The following is a 23973-nucleotide window of genomic DNA, read 5'->3' as shown; positions in this document are numbered from 1 at the left end:
CTTAGCTCATGTTTGCAATGGTTTTCGCCTGGCCTAGGTGAAAAATAACTTGTATTTTACACAGTTATTTGTTGTAAATAGTTAACAAATATTTCTATTTGGGTGACATCCGGTAAACCTCACAGCACTATGGGGTTGGGTAGCTCTCTGTTCTACAAATGAGGAAGCTGACCACACAAGGTGTGCGGTCACTTGTCTGTGATTCCACAGTAAGTAAATGATGGAGCCAAGGCTCAGATTCTCCTGAGTCCAAAACTGCAAATGAAAATGAAGTGATCCTCTCAGTAATTTCTGAGGGGCAACTTCTCCAGAGCACAGTCTTGTCTGCACTGACAGACACTGCTTTCCTGGGAGGAGCTTCAATGTGAAACCACGTATAACATGGCAGCTGTGCCTTTCTGAGGAGATATGGCAACTTCCTCCTGAGTGAAGAAAAGCTTCTTCATCCACTCACCCATCTGCCCACATATTCACTCACTTGGCCCCAATCTACTCACCCTCCACCTACTGACCCCTCCATCCATTCACTCATCCAGGCACCCATGCACCTTTCCACCCACCCATCCATCCACTCACCCACCCTCCCACCCTCCCATCCATCCACCCAGCCAGCCAGCCAGCCAGCCAACTAAAACCTTTCTAGGCCCTAATTTACTCATCTATAAAATGGAGGTGGCTGATATAAAGTTTAAGTGATACAAAATATGTTAAATGCCCGACATATAGTGGGTTCATTAGTGTTTATTCCAAGAATGTCTATTATCTTATGAAGGAGTCCATTTCAGAAGGATTTTAATTCTTGTAATGTCCCATCCCTGGGGCTAGAAAATGTTTCATGACCTCTGTCCTTTGATCTAGCGTTCTGGGGTATGGGGCAGTGGGGGTGTGCTGGATCTTTTTTATTAGATATGTCTCACTGTCTTCCTCAGAGAACGGTGAGAGTTCCCAGAGAAACAGGCAGGAGGATGACGAATGGCTTACACAAAAGTCAGAAGCCGGCGGGCTTCTCCTGAAAGGAGTCTGCCTTGGAGGGGTCGGGCTGGGGAACAGGAAGTTTAGATTGGCTTCTCCATTTCTCCTCCAGACACTATCTCTCAAGAAGGAGGCTTGTGGAATGTTGAACAGTAAAAATCTGCATTGGGGCTTTGATGTGTCTTCTCATTAAGAAGCCCAGTCTGACCCCAGGGGAGGAGATGGAAAGCTTAAGGCTGGTTTTGGGCTGCTGTGAATAAACTGGCACGCCTGAGGCCTGATGGACTCCTGGAGATGTGACGGTGGAAATGTTATGGCAGACATTTGTACAACACTTTACAGTTTGGATAGCGAGGGGGACATGCACCACCCCCTCACAATCCTACATGTTGGGAAAAACAGGCATTTTTATATGGCAGAGGATCAGAACATGCCACCCCAAAGCACACCACTTTGGCATAAAGATTACTTTGAGCTGGAAATAACTGAGAAACAGCAGACGCCATAAAAAGCTCTCTGCCCTCTCCTATTTGCCTAAAAGCAGAACAAAATTTCCATTTGTAAAGGTGTCTCTCTCTTCAGTACCAGGAAGAGGAGCACCAAGGAGAACAACTCTTAGACTCCAAATTGTAGGAGACACTTCTAAACTCCTACCGGTCTGGAGATGGCACCCACATCACATGCCTCACTAGAATAACCCTCATCTTCCATTAGTTTCCCCATATTTCCCTTCCCACTGTTTACCTTCCCTAAAAGCCTACACCTTTTTTGCTTTGTCTTGTCACTGCTTTACAAATGCATTGTTTTTTTTTTTAAGATGCAATGTGTGCACCCAGTATTCTTACCACCCCTGTGATTCTCTCACCACTGAGTTTGAGTTTCTCCTATGTATGGGGTGCACTGCACACATTTATAAACTCTGCTTTTTTTTTTTTTTCTTGTTTTACTGTCTGTTGTCTGTTTAATTTCCTAGGCCCACCTGCAGAACCTACAAGGACAGAAGAAAAGGTTTGTTTCCTCCCCTACAAAACCCATCCCAGAGATGAAGAAACCAGCACTCAACAGCGACTAACTGTCTGCCCCCAAGTCACCCAGACTTCAACCTGATCTTCTAACTGCAGGTCCAGTTAGGAGAAATTTCCTCCTTTGCAGAAATTTTCTTTTCACATGGTTCCTCGACACAGACAGTTATTTCACCTTGTCTTGGCCTGTAACCTCCAAAATCACTTGGAGAAACCTCACTTAGATTTTTTGTTTTTAATTAATCAATTATCCACATCTTTGTTACAGAGCACATGCCACAGGCACCTGCTTGCGATCCAGAGGAGGAGACAGCAAATGCAGGCCATTACAATGTAGGCGATAAGAGGCTTGCTCAGGGATACTCCGCTGATAAGAGGCTTGCTCAGGGATACTACGCTGCTCCCCTTGGGGAGCATCAAGTTTCCCTGCAACAACCTCCCAGAGAAAATGACTCAGCAGCTGAAATTTCACAGATAAGGAGTGACTCCGGGCCCTGGGAAGAGGAGAGGACCCTCAGGAGAGGAAACCCCAAAGACCAAGATGCAAAGGGGTTGGTGAGTCTGGAAAATGGGAAGAGGTTCAATAGCTAAAGGGTGGAGTAGAGGAGAGAGTGTGGGGAGTGGGGAGCGGGACTGGGGACAGATGTCAGGAGACCTCAGTGACAATGTTGAAGAGTTAGTCTTTATCCTGTGAGCAGGGGAAGCCTTGGAAGGTTTTAACAAGTTTTCATTTTTGCACAATGTATGCATTTTCATCTTGGTTATAGTCCCCATATAATTCCCACCCCTCCTTGTTTTAATCCTATTCCCTCCTCCACCCCCTTTGATTGGCGGGAGAAGAATGGCTATGAAGAAGCAAGAGATAAAGGGATAAACCAGGGTTTTTTGTTTTTCTGGTGTTTTTTGAAATATCTTCAGCATTGGACCTAGAACTCCTGGAAGGCAGAGAATAAATCAAAACACCTCATCCTGAAGTTGCCAGTGCTGCCACAGAAACATGCTTCCAGAATAGACAAGCTTTTGTGATTATTGTCAGTCATCGGGTGTCCATTCTGCACCAGGCGGTGTCCGTATAGACTGATGCCTGCCTTCAGGAAGCCTACAATCTAGTGGGGCATATGAACAAGTCTGCACCAAGCCCTGTGAGAACCAAAGGGCATGGCTGATTCTGCAGAGATTAGGAAAATGTCTCAGGGGAGGTGACATCTGAACTGGGTCTTGAAGGATGGGGAGGAGTTTGTTGGATGACTTTCGATCAAGGAATAAAGATCTCAATTTTCTTAAAGGACAGTGAAGTGAGGGATTTAAAGTGGCTTGTTAGGAGACATCTATTAGGATTGCCCTGAGCCTGCTCTCACAGGTGATGCCCAAATCCCACCCACCTCCTCATGCCCAGCTACACCCCAACCACACAGGGACTTCAAATATGTTCTATCCCCTTAGGCCACTTGAAAATGTGAAGGAAACTTAGTGTAGCATTGCCCTTAAAAGCATAGGGATCTGGCTTCAAATCAGAGCTCTGCCACACTGTTATTAGGAAATCACCTTGATTTCTATATAATGGGAATAGCAAAACCTGCATCAGAGCATTGAAAGGAAGATTTCTGTACTGGTTATGAAGCTGCACTGTCTCAACTCCATGACTTCTGGTCTCCATGATCCAGCTAGGGCTGGATCTCAGCAAATCACATTTCTACTCAGTCATCTGACTTCCTTTTGAGTTCTGCCAATGGGGCTCACGAGAACCACACAGCTGGAGGGGGGAAGATGAAACTTGCTTCCTCTTTTCTGCTTTCTATGGGCTTGGTGTCTGAAGCAGAGATCAAGGAGGTTTCTTAGGGGAGGAGACATCTGAATAGGGTCTTGAAGGATGGCAAGGGCATCACCCCAGCTCTTTGACCCTGGCAGCAGCCAGGCCTCCCACAGCAGTAGCTGAAGACAGTCTGCAGTTTTTCCAACTTCAGCAGAATTAACTTCATCATCCCCAATCAGAAATATCAGCACCAGTTCAGGAATGTTCCCTCCTCAGATGTCCGTTTCACTCACAAGCTTTCTCCATTAAATGTCTGAATTTTAATAATTCTGACTTTTAAGCCGATGTGGTCCCTCATCATTACGGTAATAACTGTTTTATGCAGATGCTATCTCATTTGAACCTTCTGTTACCTAGTTACCTTTATATCCAGTTAACAATCTTTTATGTTAAATGATCTCTGTTCAGGTAATGTGTTTTCTGTCTCCTAGTTGCCCCTACTATAATTAAAAAGATTGTATAAAATGTTTGGTACATAGTAAACTCTCAATAAATGCTTCTTTTTATGGTTCTTTATGAGTTCTTAACATTCATTCGTTTTTCCATTCATTTCTTCAGCATATGTTGTTTCCTACTATGTGTCAAGCCCCATGTGAGGTATTTGAGTGCAGAGCTGAATAAAACACAGTCTAGGCCTCATGGAGCCTACAATCTGAGTGGAAACCACCAAGGACAAGAGCTCCCCCAAGAAATGGTTCTCAGCACCTCCTCTAAGTACCCACTGCTGATCACACTGCCGAGTTACTCACAGATCACCCAGAATCCTGATGTCCTACCACCCAAACGTTCTTCATCTGGCACATTTTCAAACACCTGTTATTTATAGACCTCCAGAATTAATACTACTGTAAGATTATCTTGATACTATTTTACATTTTATGATTTTTGCATATCTTACCATCCTTATTAGATGGCAAATTCCTTGAGATTTATTTTTCCAAATGAATCATTTCTGTATCATAAGCCTAATACAGTGCGTGGGACATGATAAGAAGATGATGAATGAATGAATTTATCTGTTCAACAAATATTCTTTGAGCTCCTACTGTGAGACAAGCCCTGGGCTAGGTACCGAGAAGACAAGGACAAAGAAAACCCAACAGGGTTCCTGCCACCAGTGAAAGGATGTCTGACTCAGTGACAGGAACTGGTGAAGTTCCTGTGAAGGACTCAGATCTTCATGGGGCTGGAAGTGCTTCCAGCAGCCCAGTATGACACAGACTCTTTGGCACATCTTCTGTCTCCTTCCTGCTGAGCTGGGGGGTTCCCCTGCGGAAACTGTGGTGTACCTTAAGTCTTTTTTTTTTTTTTAAAGATTTATTTATTTTTATGTAAGAACCGGACTACAGGCCAGATGTGTGGGAAGGTGAGAGGATTCACTGGAGACAGAGCGGGGAACAGAACAGGCAGACTCATGAAATTCACTGCTGAGGGGAGCAGCGGGCGAGACAGGAGAGGTCTGCTTTGCCATGTGGGATTCTCGCTGGCTGGCAGGGATTGAACCCGCGCTACAGAGGCTGTGGACAGCTTCACAGCGCGGCACTCAACCACCTACGCCACCAGGGAAGCCCATACCTTAAGTCTTGTATGTTTTGTATGGGTGGCCAAAGGCTATATTTAAATACTTAGCATTTGCATTTTTAATGTTGACTGGAATTGGAAAGGTTGTGATGACCTTTCCAAACTGATATTGGCTTTTTACATGATTGAAACAGGCCTGGCCTCAGGCATTTCTTAAATGGAAATTTTAAAGTCTTTTCAACATCAGTGAGAGTAGAGAACCAGCTCAGAACACGGTGCTCTGTATTCACAGAAAATATCACCTCCCTCCTGCGAGCACACTTATAAACTTTATGTCATCAACACTTCAGGGTCCTCTTAACCCTCATTCTGTCTCTTAACCTTCTTAGAGGGTAGATGGCATGAGGACCACTGGTGAAGAAACTGATGCTCAAGAGGGTTGAGGGAGTTTTGACCTTAGAACTGACTCTATGGGGCCTCCCCGGTGGCGCAGCGGTTGAGCGCTGGGTTGCGAAGCTGCCCACAGCCTCTGCAGCACCGGTTCGATCCCCGGCTGCTCCCCGGCCACCAGAGGAGGGTCCCACATGGCGCGCAGACCTCTCCTGCCGCCCGCTGCTCCCTCAGCAGTGTACTTCGGTCCTTCTGCCTGCTCTGCTCCCCGCTCTGGCTCTGGTGAATTCTCTCACCCTCCCGTGCTTCTGACTGTAACCAGTGCTTGTATAAATAAATAAATCTTAAAAAAAAAAAAAGAACTGACTCTATGTATCTAAATACCATTTTTGCATTTCACAACCTGGGTGACTTGGGCAAGTGGCTCACCTCTCTAATCTGCCTTTTACTCACCTGTAACATGCAAGTATTTCATAGGTGTGCTGTGACATTCAAACATGGTAATCTGTAAAAATGTTTAGCAGCCTTTACCTAGTACTTGCCTAATGCTTAGTGGATACTAGTTCTTTTTTTTTTTTTTAAATATCTATTTATTTATTTATTTATACAAGCACTGGGTACAATCAGAAGCGTGGGAGAGTGAGAGAATTCACCAGAGCTAGAGCGGGGAATAGAACAGGCAGAATGACGAAAATACACTGCTGAAGGGAGCAGCGGGCGGCAGGAGAGGTCTGTGCGCCATGTGGGACCCTCGCTGGTGGCTGGGGATCGAACTGTCGCTGCAGAAGCTGTGGGCAGCTTCACAGCCCAGCACTCAACCGCTGTGCCACCAGGGGAGACCCTGGATATTAGTTCTTGTCTGCCCCTGCCAGTGACCTACCTGAGATAACACATCAAAATCAGGTGAGAGCCCTAAACTGCTTGCTCCCTGTCTCTTTCTAAGAGGCGCACTAGGACACAAATCAATTTGCACATACATATTTGGGCAGAGAGACTCGTTTCCATCTTCTCTAACTATTCTCGTGAACAAAGTATGCCACCATGGCCTCTCTGAGGATTCTTAGTATCTATATTTTCCTTCTCTGATTTCACTATAGCAGAAGTCACTGCATTATCGGATATAGCAGAAGGCACTGCATTATCTCCACATGTGCCTTTTTAAATGTGAATCAATTAAAAATAACTAAAACTTAATATTTGGTTCTTCAGCCTCAGTGCAGATATAGGACATGCCCATGGAATGGCAAGTACTATCGGAAAGTGAGTAAGTGAGAGACAGAATAAGAGAGAAATAAAAGGAGAGAAAGGGGACGGGGAGGGCAGGAGAAAAGAGGCAAATTGGTTTTCCAGAGTGTTCCTCATTCGTGTACATCTTCACACATGGTCATCCAGGCAAGAAAATCAATCTCTGTATTTGCACATTCTGATGGAAGACAGAAATTCTCTTTTCTGAAAGAGTCAGTGTCCAAAAACTTTTTAAATTTAGTTTGGCTCAACAAATATTATTTGAAACTCAGATGTGACCATTTCCTTCCCTGCATAAATAGGTCCACAGTTCTTCATGGTTTACTCAAAAAGCGCCAGATTCTCAACACTTCCAAGGTCACCCCAAATTGCTCCCACTTGCCCGTCCCAACAGCTTTCCCACCATTTCCTGTTCTCACCCCCTGCAGACACACAGTTTACCCTATTGTGCCTGGCGACTGCCTTCTCTGATGTGCTCTACACTCCTTGCCTCAGCTCCATTGCCTGGAATCACCTTCCACCTACAGACACTGGTGAAAACACAGCTCAGATGTTTCCTCCCTCTGCCTCCCCCGTTCTGCTAGTCTGCTGTGCTTCTGTGTCGAGCACATTGCAGATGTTTTCAGAGCATCTGCCCCATCTTATCCATGGCTCTCTTTCCCCTCTGATCCCATCCCACCCTGTGAGTCTTAAACTCTGCATGGAGAAAAAACTAGTAATGCTTTTGGTTTGGTTTTAGATTTTATAAAATTTCTGAGCCATTGCAGACTGATGATCTTGTAAAATAAAACCAATTAAAAAAATTAAGACATACAAAATAGAAGCCTTTAGTTATTTTAGTGTTAGATTAACATTGCTATAAATTTTCTAACCCTTTTTTGCCATTTCTGTATTTTCCTCATCTTTGGCCACTAACAGCTTTCAGGCCATGCTTGGAAAAGCAATGCCCTCCAGACCCTGTGAAAAAGTTCTGCAGGTGGTCAGCCCTGGTATACTATGGAATCCCTCCTTAATGTTCTGCTAATCCTCTTCTAGATATCTGAGGCCATGCTTGGAGGAGTGTCTTTGTGGAGGATGAAAAGAACCCACGCCTTCCCGCCCTCCCCCTATGGTGATAGCTGCAGGCAGATTTGGGGTGTGGACCACAGTTGTGCTGCCCACGTAGCTTCATGACCTTGGATATGTTCCCCGAATGTGACTTTCACCTGAAACCAGATCAAGGTTCTTAAACTCTTGTGCTATGCACAATAGTCTGGGGAAACCCATGGATCTCGTCAGGATGTTTTCATGTTTGATGGTTTAAATGTAGTAACTACAAACCGCAGGGTTTCAAAGGAAATCAATTATATTCAAATATAATTATTAAAATGTGTGGTACAGAAATGTTAAATAACTTATAAAAACAATGATATCTGCTAGTGGGCAAAATACCTACTATCATTCAAAATAGTGATGAGTGTCAAACTTTTTTCAAGTCATCTGCATCAGCTGCACTGTGATTTGAAAATACCAGTTATTTCTATTATCACCATCACAGCTACTGCTAATTCTACTCTGCATTGTTGCCTATGCTCGTGGTTAAATCAAGGGGTCCAGGGAGGGATGGGCATAGGAGAAGAGGAAGGAGGAGGGAATAAGAGAATAAAAGTAAAGGCATGAAAATAAAATAAATTTCTGTCTGAAAACTAGCAAACCTGATCTGAATTCTGGGGTCTTGTGGGATAGCAGCAGTGGGAGTGGAGGAGGGAGACAAGAGGTGACTCTGATCTGCACCCCCATGTCACTGCAGCATTGTTTTCAAATGTAGAAAAAACCTAAGTTCCCATCAATCGAAGAGATAAAGATGTGATATATATATATATACATCTATACACACTGAATACTACTCAGCACTACTCAGCTGTTAAAAGAGATGAAATCATTTGTGACAACATGAATGAACTTGAGAACATTATGCTAAGTGAAATCAGTCAGAAGGAAAAAGACAAATATCATATGATTTCATACATATGTGGAAGATAAAGAAACAAAAACAAATGAACAAGAACAACAAAACAAACTCAGACTATAAAAGGGAAAATCATGGTTTCCAGAAGGGAAGGGGAGGAGGAACGGGTAAAGGGAATCAATTGTATGGTGAGGGATGGAAACTAGATCTTTGGTGGTAATTCTAATGTAGTACATATAGATGTTGAATATAATGTGTACCTGAAACCTGTATGATATTGTATACTTCAATAAAAAAATTAAATAGGTGATTCTGGAGCATCCATCAGGCAAATGGGGAATCCTGGGAAGTTTTTGAGCAGGAAACTGATGTGATCAAAATTGTCTTTTAGAAAGATGACACTGCAGGGGAAGAGAGATGAATTGAGGGAAGAGAGGCTATAAGGATGGTGACCAATAATGGAAGCAATTTCTATTAAGCAGGCAAGAGATGATAGGCATCTAGACAAGGGTGGAGGTAGGGGGAGTGCGGAGAAAGGAATAGAGGCCGGAGATAGTCAACGGATAGGCTTGCAGTGTGTTTTTCCACATCTTTTTTTATGGATGGGGGCTGCAGGAAGGGGATGGTGAAGTTAAGGTGATGACTGAAGGTTGGATAACTAAATAGATATTGATGTAATTCACTGCGAGAGGAAATTCGAAAAGTGGAGTAAGTTAGGTCATAAAGGAAGAATTCAGTTTGGGTGTTCCCATAGGAACCACTGGGAAGACGCCCATTTTCTACTGGATGTATGTCTGATGCTCAGCCAAGTGGGTTTGGGAGTGATGGGTGTGGGTGGTATTGGAAGTCATGGGGATGGACAATCAACTTCTGGGATGGTTGGGGATGTGAGGGTGGCTCACACCAAGCAATTAGAAACTGGCACCTGATATCCTGATTCTGACGAAATGTCCAAATATGTGACAGAAATAGAACTGTGGTCAGGAAGAAGACAAATGAGTGACAGCTAGAATTGCTAAAAAAAAAAAAATTCTTCCTGAAGAAGGTGGTTCAAACAGACATAGCAGGATGTGCAGGATTAGGAGATCAGAAGGGGGACAGCACAGGGGTGGAGCTATAGGGCAGCAACGATTTAGCCCCAATAACATTCCTTGTGATAGTGCAGCCATAGAAAGGAATAGAAACTTGGAGGAAACTGGTTGCTATGATTGTTTCTGGGGAAAGGAACTGTGGGTCTAGAGGGCAGCACAGGAGAGAGACTTCTCTCCATACCCTTTTGTATCTGGGTATTTTTAACTTGAGCACCATTTTTTTTTTTAAATGGTTTAAACAAATCATTTGGCTTTGGCAGCCTAAGAGGTGAGTCTGGTGCAGAAGGGACTCAAATGGATCCCAAGTCTAATGATCTGATTCCTGGCCTACTTTTCAGATAGGAGAGCAGGACCAGACCCTGATGGAGGGACCAGGATTAGTGGGTATAGCTGAGTCTCTGCTGCAGGGAGATCTTTTCTATGGATATGGTCCCTGGGGAAGTTGAGTAAATGAATGTGCCTTCTACGAGCATAGAATGAGAAGTGGTTGCACACTGGAGGCAGACAGCACTCACAGAAGTATGCCCCAAAGGTGGAGACATGGGTCAGTGCTAGATTCTAATCTCAAAAACATCTTATTACTTGTGTGGCTGGAGCCAGGTTATGACCAGCAACAATGTTGCAACATCAATGGTCTGCACAACAAATCTTAAGAGTTGCCCTGAGAATTAAGTGAGACCATCATCATCACCACCATCCAAAACTTTGGCACTGGATTATGTTGCTCAGCCAGTTTAATTCTTATCAGAATCATATGAGATGGTTTCCATTATTTTCCCCCATTTTCTACATACCGGCACATCTCAGAGATATTAGGGATTCAGTTTCAAGCCACTGTAATAAAGAAAATATTGCAATAGAGTAAATCATATGAAAGCTGTGCTTCCAGGTACATATACAAAAGCCATGTTTATACTATACTACCGTCTATTGTGTGCAATAGTATTATGTCTAAAAACTCTCTCTATATAGTGTTTATATATATAACCTTATTAAAATATACTTTACTGATTAAAAATGTGACACAGAGACAGGAAATGAACACAGGCTTTTAGGAAAATGGTGCTGATAGACTAGCTGGAAGCAAGGTTTCTAGAAACCTTCAATGTGTAAAAAAACGTATTATCTGCAAAATGCACAGGCACAGAGAAGTCTGTAGATTCGTCCAACATTACGGAGTAAGAAGGTGGCTAACTGGGATTTAAACTCAAGCTCCTACCTCTAGGGTTCATCTCTCTGTTAAAATGCTTAGCCCAGGGAAAGATGCGCACCATCAGGCTGTTTGGGCAAGTAAGGCTGCTGTAACAAACATTGCCAAAATCTCAGCGGCCTAAGACACAAGTTTATTCCTCCCACGTGCTACATGTCTACTGCATGTGGCAGGTACGGCTCTCTGGAGTCACTCACAGACGCAGATGATGGAGGCTTCATCTTGCCCAGGGCATCTGCACCACCTAGGCAGGAAAAGGGAAGGGGAACACTTTCTACCCAACAGGATGCATATTACATCTGTTCTTTCATTTGCCAAAGCTGAGGCCGGGGGGGGGGGGGGGGGGGGGGGCGTGGGGGGGGGGGGTGGGGTGGAATGAAACCTGACTGCATGTCCAGAGGCAAAACCCAGAATATTTATCAATATCCCCAATGCTTGCACATAGGTGCCCATGATTGGAGTTCAATGTCCTTTCTGACCAGAGTGAACTCTGTCTCACCTAGGCTCACTTCATAGTTTTTTTGAGGGTTTGCAAACATAAGCACTATCCGTCCTACACAAGGGCTGTCAGAGAGCACTGCATCACTGATTCTGCATGTCAGGCATTTCTGTGCACACTCTGCATGCTGCCAAGAGACCACAAAGGATTCTGGTTACAAGACGCAATGGTTCTGGAAAATAGAATTACTGTTTTCCAACCACTTCCAGTTCATCCCCTCGCCCCATCCTAGACCACACTTTGGCAATTATTTTTTTTTTTGCTTTTGACTTTTTATAGTTTCCCTTACCATATTTTTTCCTCACAGGAGGCACACACAGAAATAAGACAAACTTGTGAGTAGGAAATTTTCAAAGCCAACTGAAGTGTGCATTTCTACTTGCAATATTGTACAATTATTACTGCTATTTCCGAACCTATTTTAATCACCTCAAATAAAACCTATGTATTGTGAAGCAATAACTCCCCATTGAGGTTTAAGTTTTAATTTCACTTTAAAGACAAGGATACTTGAGCTTAGGCACTTTGCCCAGTGGCACACAGGAAATAAGTGAAAGAGATAGGATTTCTGACTTCAAGGCTTAGCATTTTCTTGCTATATTCTGAGGCCTCTTTAATAAGATCTGTATCTAGCCCCTCATAACAAGGTGGTGATGACCATCTACTGCAATTGCACTGCAATTCCTAACCTTGTGAGTACCCTTCCAGTGCTCTGAGAAATAGAGTCCTTCATTTACTCAGTAACATTACACAGATATTACTGAATACGTGCTAAGTGATGGACGAATAAAATCCTGTGCTGTAGTAGTTCCCAGCAGAGAAGAGTTAGGCAGAAACTGCTTATTTCCCAAGATTTCCATTTCTGTTCTAATTTAATAAAAACAAAAAAAAAGCCCCATAATTTAGATTTTTCCCTGTGTTAATGGCTCCTAGTAGGGACTGAATTTCCCAATCTCCCCTGCAATTGGCCATGGCCATGTGACTAAGTTCTGGTCAAGGAGATGTACTATAAGTAGCATATGAAGCTTCTGGGAGAGTTTGTAAAGGAAAAGGAACAAACTATTCTTCCAGCACCTCCCCTGGACCCCTTTTTTGCAATCAAACCACAAGAACTAGAGCTTGGGCATCAATCTGGGATCCTGAAGTATAAGCTCTGGACTGAGGATGGATGAAAGAAATCTTAGCTGATAACAAAATGGAATACTACACCATTGTTGAGCTTCCTATTTCTCATTTATAAGAGAAAGAAAAGAAGTTTTTGTGTTATATGTATCTGTTAGCTTTTCCTACATAATAAACTACTTTAAACTTAGTGGCTTAAAACAGTCATTTGAATTAGCTGTTGATTCCATGCATGAGCTGGGTAGCAGACGATTAGCTGGAGCTGTATGTTCTGGGCTGGTTTTACATACTTGGTTGGTCTTGGTTGGAGCAAGATGACTCATCTTTACTCCATTTGTTCTTTCACAAGCAGTCTCAGAGATTCCGCCCCCCAAAAGGAAAGTCCCAATATGCAAGTTCTGTTCAAGCCTCTGTTTGTGTCATGCATACTAAAGTCTCGGTCACACAAAGGCATAGTTACAGCAAGGATTGATTCCTTGGAGACCGTTGCTGTGATAGTCTCCATTGTCTAAGTCACTGGTATTTTGGGATTTTTCTATCACTTTAGAATCTAGTCCTACTGTGTACAGGTAGGCAACAAACAGTCAGACTGTTATGTTCACATTCACCAGCACACAAACATGAAAAGCATTAGGATATTTTCTATGTCTAAATCACAGTGGCTTTAACCTCCACCCTCTTAACCACCCTCTCTCCTTATCAAATCATTTCTGTGTTACTGAGATTTACCCCTTAAAGGGGAAGCACAGACTTGTAATTCTGCTTTAAAGCAATACTACAAAAACATGAAAAGGTCACTGATTTTTTGCCATGGTTTGGAGAATGACCAAAAACAAGAAAAAAAATTTTAAGAGCCTCGTGAACATTCACAATTCCATAACCACTGTCAGAAAGTCCTAAAAGGGTGCCTATGTACCAGGGCCACCATATGCCACTTCCACATCCTGTTTTACCTGTTCTGTAGTGCCCGGTTAAGCCAGGGAAGCAGTCTGAGGCCCTACTGAAGGCTCCTCATGAGATGGCCATAGCCGCCTCAAAGTGGCTGTCACGTGGTATCCCCAAGGTGCCAGCTGCCTCGAGTCTCAGGGTGGTGTGGGGCTTTGGGTGGAGGAAGGTCTTTTCTTGCTACACTCTGATCTGCCCAGACTGTCACTTTCCATCAGCAGGTTTGTCCTGGTAATTGAAGTGCCCCTGAATCATCCACTACACACCCCAGACCATGGAATCTCACCATTCCAGCTTCTCACTTCTGATCCCCACTTGTTGCCACAGTGAGGGCTGGTCCAGGCCCATCAAGAGCAGGCAGCACTTTAGCAATGGTGACAGCTCAGTTCAGAGTGAAGAAGCATCCCTTCCCCTTCTCTTCCCAACAAGGTACGAGCTGAGATGCAGTTGATTCCATTGCAACTGCACATAGCCATTTATCTCACCCAACAGGGTGTGCCATCCCAGTTCAAAACATCCTTAGATGGTGTCGCCATCATTTTCTTCTATGATTGTGGTTGGCATGTGGCAAGTTCTGGTGACTTTACATCTAAAAAGTAGACCCCAAAACAAAGGAACAATCTACTCCAAAGGCAGAGGCAAACCTGTGTCACTGAAGACTGAAAACCACTCACAGTACCTCACAGTTCTGAAATGGCAGGTTTTCCAGCTCCTACTGGAGGAGGTTTTAAGTTTCAGAATCATGTCCCAGTGAAGCCTCATTTTAACATCTGGAACAAAATAATTACAATACAGCATGAGAAGTGCTCAAGAATGGTATGAGGAGGGAGTCCCTGCTTGGAGCCTGTTTCCTCTTCTGCAGCATTACTGATGACATCAACTTAAGGTGAGTTTTGAAAGAAGACAGTCTGTAAATGACTTAGCTGGAGCTTGGCTCAGAGCGCCCACTGCTGGGGTGGCGAGATGTCATGATTGTGGCTTTTCAGTCCAGCAGGACCTTCCCATTGTCTCTATGAAGGGACAGTACAGACAAGGGCTCTGGGAGCCAGCATACCTTAACTTAGTTGTATTAGGAACTAGTGTCCTTGGTCATATTCTTCGGGGGCCAGGGACCCAAATAAAGCTGAAACTGTCTACTATTTCAAGTGATGGCTGATGTAGAAACATTCAGGCCCTCTGGCTCTCCTAGTAGGACATTTGTTGCCTCTGGTCTGCACATGATCAGCCATGAAAGGGGAGAGATGGAGATGAATCCAAGACACCACATAGTTTTTTCCCTTTTGGTTTAATTTAATCCCATTTTCCTGCTTGTAAAGTAGGGCAAGCATTTCCTGACAGAATCTGGCTCCGGGCACCTGGTGAACAGTTGGTTTAAATTAAGGCTATTATATAAATAAAACATCAACAGACACTTCAGTCAGGCAGAGCAGAAGAAAGACATGAGGTCGGGGGAGGCACAGGAGGGGAATGTGTGGTTTATTCACACACACCAAAGTAACTACCTGATGAGGGCTACAAGAATTTCCTATGAATTTTTTTTTCCAAACATGTATTTCCTACTCTGGGAGGTGTTTGGCATAGCCATTAAAAATAAGGCAGAAAAACTGAACGGTTTAGAATCCAGACCCTATTACTTCCTAATTTGGAGATGTAGGCAAATGACTGGAGGTTGGTGTACCTGTCTCCTTATCAGTAAATTTACTACCTCACCACACTGGGCTGCTGCAAGGATTACATGAAAGAGATCAGCAAGGCCCTGAGAATTACACTGAACTCACAGCGAGCACTCAGAAATCCATGTCGCTGGTAGGTGCTGGATGGGCCCTGAGCCTGTCAGTATTTCTGGTGACATGGTTTCTGACTCAAGATGGTAGTTCAAAATGGAGAGCAGGTAATGGTCTTGCTGGAAAGTAAGTTACATGACAGCAGGGATGTCTGTTTTCTGTTTTGTTTCCTACTGTCATCTCTGAGTCCAGAATGGTGCCCGGCACTTAGGAAAGGCTCAACCCATTTTACTTGAACGAAGAAATTTAAATCACTCAGGAACTGTGCTAAATCATACAAGATTCAGATGGGAGCACACAGGGGGGATGTCACTAAAATCATGGTAATTAGATCAGTAAGACAAATAAGGACACAAAATGTGTGACAAGCATGGAACTCTATTGGGCAAAAGAGGTGTGAAAGAAGTGACAGTAAAGATTTTGATTTCTGGGCCTCCCTGGTGGTGCAAGGGGTTAAGCACAGCACTGTGAAACTATCCACAGCCTCTGCAGCATGAGTTTGATCCCCAGCTGGCCAGGAAGCTACCAACATGGTGCAGCAGACCTCTCCTGTCTTGCCCTCTGCTCCCCTCAGGAGTGTATTTCAGTCAGTCTGCCTGTTCTGTTCCACACTCTGTCTCTGGTGAATCCTCTCATCCCCTCACCTCTGGCCTGTACCCCAGTTCTTGTATGCATAAATAAATAAGTCTTTAAAAAAAAGATTTTGATGTCTAACTAAGTGGAAGGACTTCTCATGATTTATAATCCAAGTCATAAGAAAATCTGGGGATGTAATTTGCATGACCTTAGACAGGGTGAAGGAGCAGAACCTGAGTCGTGGGTAGCATCAGCTTGGAAGTCCTGTCCAAGTTGCAGGCCAGAACCTCTGACTTTAACCTTGAATTTGTAGCCCCAGTCTCAGGCAAAGACCCTCAGTTGAGATGGTATGTCTGTTCCCTGCAGCTGGGGAAGTAACTTTGTTATTCAAGAAAGTTCATATCTAGCATGGAGATGATAAAAAATTAAACCTAATGGAATTACTACTTTGATGTGAATTTAGGAATGTTCTACAACAATCTTGAAAACTTATGTATAAGGGTATTTGAAACATTTAAGAAATCTGACATTAATCATGACTGATTTGAAATGTTTAATTATCATTAAACATCACTTCATTTTAAAAGATGCTTGAAGATTTGTTTAATCTGGTAAACAGTATTTGATTGTCCTAAAGATTGAAGTTTTTTTTTCTAAACTTACTGTTTATAACTAAAGTTTCCATGCTGAAGAAGATTTTGCTTGTCTTATCAGTAAATCATCCTCGCTGGGTGTCTGACATACTTAAGAAGCAAATGTATTAAATTTGGGATTATAATTTTAAATGGTTATGGGAATTTAATTAGCCATGATCATTAAGTTGGGTTAGTTGTTTAAGTAAATATTATCTGTTAAGCTTAGCTGAAATATTAATTAAAGGACAAGTGAAACTGATATTATTTTTTACATAAAATTACTAACTTTATAAGTTTGGTACAATGAGCTTAAAGGGTGAAGGAAAAACTGTGACAAAAAAAAAATTTAACAGTATGAACTGTATGTACTTTGTGCTTCAGTAGGAAATCTTGTACTGCCTCTGTATTATATAAAGTCATTTTTGCAAATTTTCTTCTAATAATCCTGTTTTATTTTTATAATTAAGTCTTTTACAGAAAGCTTATTTTTTGAGTTGTGAGAAGGAACTAAATTGATTACTTTTAATATTTAAAAAACATTAACACCATTAGTAGAATAAATAGTCCATCATAAAGATCCTTTTTTATATTCAGAGGCCTGATATACGCTTAGATCTATTTGGAGTAACTATTATGGTTTATTTATGTATTTGCATGTCTCTAAACCCATACAAGACTGTCCCAATGAATCTAACTTTGTGTCTCTTTTGTTTAACTGGCATAGATCAGACTGTATTATAAATATTGCATTTATTGAAGAGTTATGTGTTTTGCTCTTATTTTACTTTAAAAGCAAATGTGGGACAATTCCCCACTTAAAGCAAGCAGGGTTCCTGGAGAATGACTGCAGCACTCAGAAGATGGGGCCTCCCCTGGTGGTGCAGGCAGTTGAGCACAGCGCTGTGAAGCTGTTCGCAGCCTCTGCAGCGCCGGTTCAATCCCCGGCTGGCCGGCGAGGGTCCCACATGGCGAGCAGACTTCTCCTGCAGCGCCCGCTGCTCCCCTCAGCAGTGTATTTCATCAGTCTGCCTGTTCTGTTCCCCGCGCTGTCTCTGGTGAATCCTCTCACCCTCCCCGCATCTGGCCTGTACACCGGTTCTTGTATAACTAAATAAATAAATCTTTAAAAAAAAAAAAAAAAAAGGGAAGAGAATGCTCAGGCTGAGTCTGGCACATCTTACAATCTTAGAGAGGGAGAAAATACTCCAAATAATAGAACATGTTAAAAGAAGATGGGAGCCAAGTTACTCAGGAAAATATGCACACCAAATAAATGATATGAACAGATTATAACTCAACGACTAAACCAATAATTCAAGTCCCTGCTAATATAAATACATGAAAAAGTAAACCAAAGAGAAAGAGTACAGTTTTCTATTAATAGAGTGCCAACCAAAAAAACATGGGATGAATGATGGAGTTTGACAATCACTCTTTGCCAAATATCATAGTAATACTTAAAGCAAGAATGATCAATGAAGAATAAAACTAGCAGGTCTTTGATGAGGAATAGGATATTAACATGGTCTCAAAGTATCCCCCTACAAGATATTTATTAACTTCGAAGGGGAAAATAACTGTTTAGCAGAGAAACCTGGCAGGCACCACTTTATTTAAGTGCCTTTTGATAGGACGCACCCCAAAAGCATCACTTCTCTGGTGAGCCTGCCAAAGATGCAAAATCTGAATTTAATCATGAGGGAATATCACATGAATTTGAATTGAGAACATCCTTCAGAATAACTGACCTAAGTTCTTCAAAATTTTAAGAGACATGGTAATGCAATGTGTAATCCTGGACTGGATCCTTAAAAATTAGTTTTCTATTATTATGTAAGATATGAAGAACATTAAAAATATTAAATAAGACCTATAGATAAGAATAATACCTCACTGTTAAATCTCCCGCATTTGATGATTTTATGGGGTCTATGTAAGAGAATGCCCTTGATTATAGGAATTGTTCACTGACTTAGGGGTAAAAGGGCAGTATATCTGTGACTTTCAGACATTTAACACACAAAGGTTAAAATTTGGGGAATATGGATGAAGGGGATTCAGGATTCCTTTGTATAACTTTTGAAACTTTTTTTTTTAAGATTTATTTATTGGGCCTCCCCGGTGGCGCAGCGGTTGAGCGCTGGGTTGCGAAGCTGCCCGCGGCCTCGGCAGCGCCGGTTCGATCCCCGGCTGCTCCCCGGCCACCGGAGGAGGGTCCCACATGGTGCGCAGACCTCTCCTGCCGCCCGCTGCTCCCCTCAGCAATGTACTTCGGTCCTTCTGCCTGTTCTGCTCCCCGCTCTGGCTCTGGTGAATTCTCTCATTCTCCCGCGCTTCTGACTGTATCCAGTGCATGTATAAACAAAACAAGCAAGCAAATAAATAAATAAATAAATAAAAACATGCCTCTATAAAAAAAAAAAACGATTTAAAAAAAAAAGATTTATTTATTTATTTATATAAGCACTGGGTACAGTCAGAAGCGTGGGAGGGTGAGAGAATTCACCAGCGCCAGAGCGGGGAACAGAACAGGCAGATGGACCGAAATACACTGCTGAGGGGAGCAGCGGGCAGCAGAAGAGGTCCGCGCGCCATGTGGGACCCTCACCCGGCAGCCGGGGATTGAACCAGCGCTGCAGAGGCTGCTTCGCAACCCAGCACTCAACCGCTGCGCCACCAGGGAGGCCCCAACTTTTGAAACTTTTCTATAGATTTAAAATTATTAAAAAAATGAAGTTATCCAAATACAGTGCATTTTCTTCCCTAAAAATGATGGGCTTTGTAAAAATTGTGAGCCTTAGTATTTTTTTAAAATCACTCCCTGGCAACTTGATAGTGCTTATTACTCCATTTCTATTTTTGGCATCTATTTTGTGCTGGAGACTCAGGACACATACATAAGTGAACTAAGAAAATTTAGCTTTGACCACTTAAAGTTTACAATCTAGTAGGAAAAATAACTATTGTGCATATATTACATAATACGGTTGTTAAGTGATTCATCCACACACATATACTTCACAAAGTCTCACTGCATTACATTCCTTTCTTATGAATATACAGATGCAATCTCACTTTTTCTTTCTAAAAGTGCTTTCTGTACCACAATAGAGCAGCAACCACAGGAAGACATTAGGAGCACACCCACCTGACTCTTTCACTGTTTCTGTCAGAGGGATTGGAGTTAAAGAGGGAAATGGTGGTGGCTGATTTTTATAAGCTAAAACATTTTCCATCTTGAAAAGCAATAAAGTCTGCTGTAGAAAGCAGGGTGCATTTTTAAATCTCCTGTTCATTACAGAGATATGCATCTAAGGAACTTTGAGCCATGTTCTGGGTGGCTTTTTTGAAATTTGAACAAAAAGGAGTTTGTTATAGAGCACACAAGGGCAGTTTTGAAAGTTTCATTAATTCGAATAATAAATTCCAATTTATTCATTAGTCACTTCCTGATTTTCTGAAGCCATGAGTTTTAAAATCAGTTACCTCTAACATTAAATGAAATTTAAAATGTTATGATTTTAGCTACCCAACCTCAGCTAACGTTTCAGTCACTTATTGTAAATGCAAAACAAGTTTGGGTTGAGGTCTGGGATGAGTAATTTGAAGTAATACTCTTCGTTCATGCAGTCTTTGGAAGGAAGAGTTCTGGACACACCCTGGAGATATTAAGGATCTAGTTATATAAATAGAATTAGGCCAGGTGCTGTGGGCACAAGGTATAACAGAGGGGATATCAATAAAACCATAATGTGAAACATGCAAAATTCTCTAGCTCAACCAGTGTAATCACTGGTGTAATGACTGCTCCCTGGTAGAGGGGTAACCTGGAGGGGGGCAGTGGTTTGGGAAGGAGAAGTTGTTCAAGAACTTCGATTCTGCTATTATCAACCTTGTTAACTGCTAAGTTCAGTAGTAGGATGATGGCAGTTCAGTAGTAGTGCCCCAATCTGTGTCTGGGGTACTTCTGTATCTGGGGTACATCAACTCCCTAGGGTGCCACCTCCTTGCTCAGATGTGGCCCTCTTCTGTGGCTATTACACCCTCAAAGCTATTCTGGAAGCATCCGGTATTGCCACCCCCATGCCTCTATCAACTATCACATAGTTTTTAGCTTTTAAATGCAGGTCTCTCCATTTTTAGAAAACTGGACACGGAAATACCTCAGCCTACAGGCTAATAAATTAAGAAATGAGGCTTTGTTCTATAAAAGGATTTCCCAGAAAAACCTTCTGAAAATTGAGCTTTCCTGATAAGGAAAATTTACACAAAGCTGACAAAGTTCAAGCTATTAGGTCTCTCATTTGCAGAAGCTCTTCCAAGGGCCTGGGAACACCCCTAACAATGTGTTTATATGTCATGTGTTTTATATAAATTTGCAAGCATGATATTCTAACTACTATTGGTAAAATTACCATCTCTTTTGGCTGCAACTTCCTTTTCTGACCCCTACCACTTTCTCTTGTGTTGGTGTTTTGGAGGCATTTTGTGACTTAAATTAATTTACTGGTAGACATCCTGATACAGAAATATAGGCTCTCACAAGCATCCCTGCCAACCACACGCTCACCCCATCCCACTCTTGACCAGAAGGGGCAATGTTCCTAAGTATGTGAGTAATGGAGAAGAAAGAAACATGTTAGAAGAAAGGCCCGCAAGAGGAGAGTGTCCTCATACCAAGGGCCTTGGCTCAACCAGTCTCTCTTCCTTTGTCAATAAAAGCCCTAATTTCTCTCACTCTCTCTCTCTCTCTGTGTGTGTGTGAGTGTGTGTGTGTGTGTGTGTGTGTGTGTGTGTGTGAAGTTCTAGAAGCTTCTTTCTGCTCGTGGAAGCTGGAATCCTTTGTGCACTCATCAGAGTAGGGTGGAATTAATGACACCTCTGAGTCCCCATTCTCAATGGGTTCTCTGTGCTCAGCTGGTAAAGACCCACACTTCTCTTCTTAAGACTTAAGTAGGGCCTCCCTGGTGGTGCAAGGGGTTAAGTACTCACTATGACGCAATCCGCAGCCTCTGCAGCATGAGTTTGATCCAGGCCAACCAGAGAGAAACCCACCTGGTGCAGCAGACCTCTCCTGTCTCGCCAGCTGCTCCCCTCAGCAGTGTATTTCAGTCAGTCTGCCTGTTCTGCTCCCCGCTCTGTCTCTGGTGAATCCTCTCACCCCCCACATCTCTGGCCTGTACCCCAGCTCTTGTATGCATAAATAAATAAATCTTAAAAAAATACTTAAGAAAACATATTTCTGAAAAACTAAAATTCTGTAAAGGAAACATTTTATTATCTTGGAGGATCTCAATGTTAAGGAGGACCTCAGGGAGAATCTTTACGTAAAATGGATACTTGTTCTAAGTTACTGTGGTTCAAGTTTTAGGGTTCCAAATAACAAGTAACATACTTTGGAAGTATGTTTAATGTGCATTATTTAAGCTTCATTTAATCCACTGGAGAGGTTACTATAATTATTCCAATTTTAGAGTGTCAGTTGAGGCTATTTGCTGAAGGTTTCTCAGTTCTAAGGTAGTAGAAGCAACCTTTACAAGTTACATTCTTTTGAGTTTTAGGGATTTAATTTAATTTAATTTTATTCCATTGTAAAATGCGGACATGGTTCAAGTTCAAATATATAAAAATATAGCCTCCATCCTTTTCCCTCCAAGTTATTTCATCCTTCCTCCATAAGCAACCTTTTTTTTTTATTGATTCACCCTTCCAATTTCTTTTTAAGTAAATATTTTGGTAAATAGTAGAGTACATACTTTTCTCCATCTTGCTGAATTTAAAGAAAATAAAACCAAATAATGCACTTAAACCAAATTGTGTAAAGTTGAAGGCAACCATATAAAGCCAAAGTGATTTTGGCTACTTTAATTACTTTAGAAAACACCAGAGAACCAACCACCAGATTATTATGAAAACTCACAAATGAAAGAATCAAAAATTATCTTATCATCCCTGAAAGAATATATTTTACATATATAAATCATATATGGAGAGATTTTGTGTATAATGTCTATAAGAGAGAGAGTTTGCTCACTTGCTTTAGTTGCACAAACTGTTGATGAGAAGTTTATCCTTATAAAAATACTTCAAGCACTAGTAAAAGGAATGATAGAATCAGGTTACCCTTTGTAACCCCTAATGAATTACTCTATGTAGGCAATGATCATCAACAGCTACTAACATTACAAAACCTCACAATAGAAGTATCCCACCACCTATACAATAGTCTTGAAAAATAAATCAAACCTGATCCCAATCAAGCCTTTTTATTGAACTCTCAACTACAAAAACAAGGGAATGGAAATATGTTAAAGGAAATGATGGAAAAACTGTCTGCAAACTCCAGAGCTTAAGCATTCTATAGAAAAAACAACCTGATTTCCTGGACAAATAAATGGCTAGGAACAGAAAAGATGTAATAGAGAATTCCCAAATTAAAGGAAACTTCAGGGACACAGTCAACTTGAATGTATGTTATTCGGGTTCTGATTTTAATAAACATATGGTCAATAATCGCTTTTATGGCTATAAAAAAACTCACAGCAATTACAGAATGGATATTTGATAAAACTAAAAAACTTCTAATTTTTAGATTTATTAAATATAATGAGAAAATTTTCTTCTTTATAATTTAAACACATTCTGAAATATTTATAGATGAAATGTTACAGTGTCTGGGATTCGCTCCAAAATAATTTGGGGTGGGGGGAGGGGAAGGTGGCTAGAAAAACAGATGCCAGATGAAACAAAATTGATCTTGTATTGATAATTATTGATTCCAAAAGATGGGTACATGAGAGCTTATGATGCTATTCTCCTTATTTTTGGATATGTTTAAAAATCTCCATACAACAAAAAAATTTAAAAACTTAGCCGACACATATTCTCTTAAACACTATATTGGTCCTACTATCACCCATATGTCTACTTTTGCTTCCCTCCTTTTGCTTCCGCAGGTCCCAACGTGCTCTCAATACACATGCACACATTATAGTCTGTCTCCTCAGTTTCCTGAAGAACCCACATGGCAACAGTAAAGACACACAGAAACGCCTGGCAACTGAGCTGCTTCATTCAGGCCTCACTCATATCTCTGATTAGTAGCTCAACACCCTGACATTTTCTTGGGAAATTTTTAAGTCATCTATATTTAAAAGAAGAGGACTCTTCTATTTTTCTCTGGATACTAGCAAAAATAGT

This window comes from Talpa europaea (assembly GCF_964194135.1).
Source record: "Talpa europaea genome assembly, chromosome: 9".
NCBI lineage: Eukaryota > Metazoa > Chordata > Mammalia > Eulipotyphla > Talpidae > Talpa > Talpa europaea.
Note: the sequence above shows the minus strand (reverse complement) of the source record.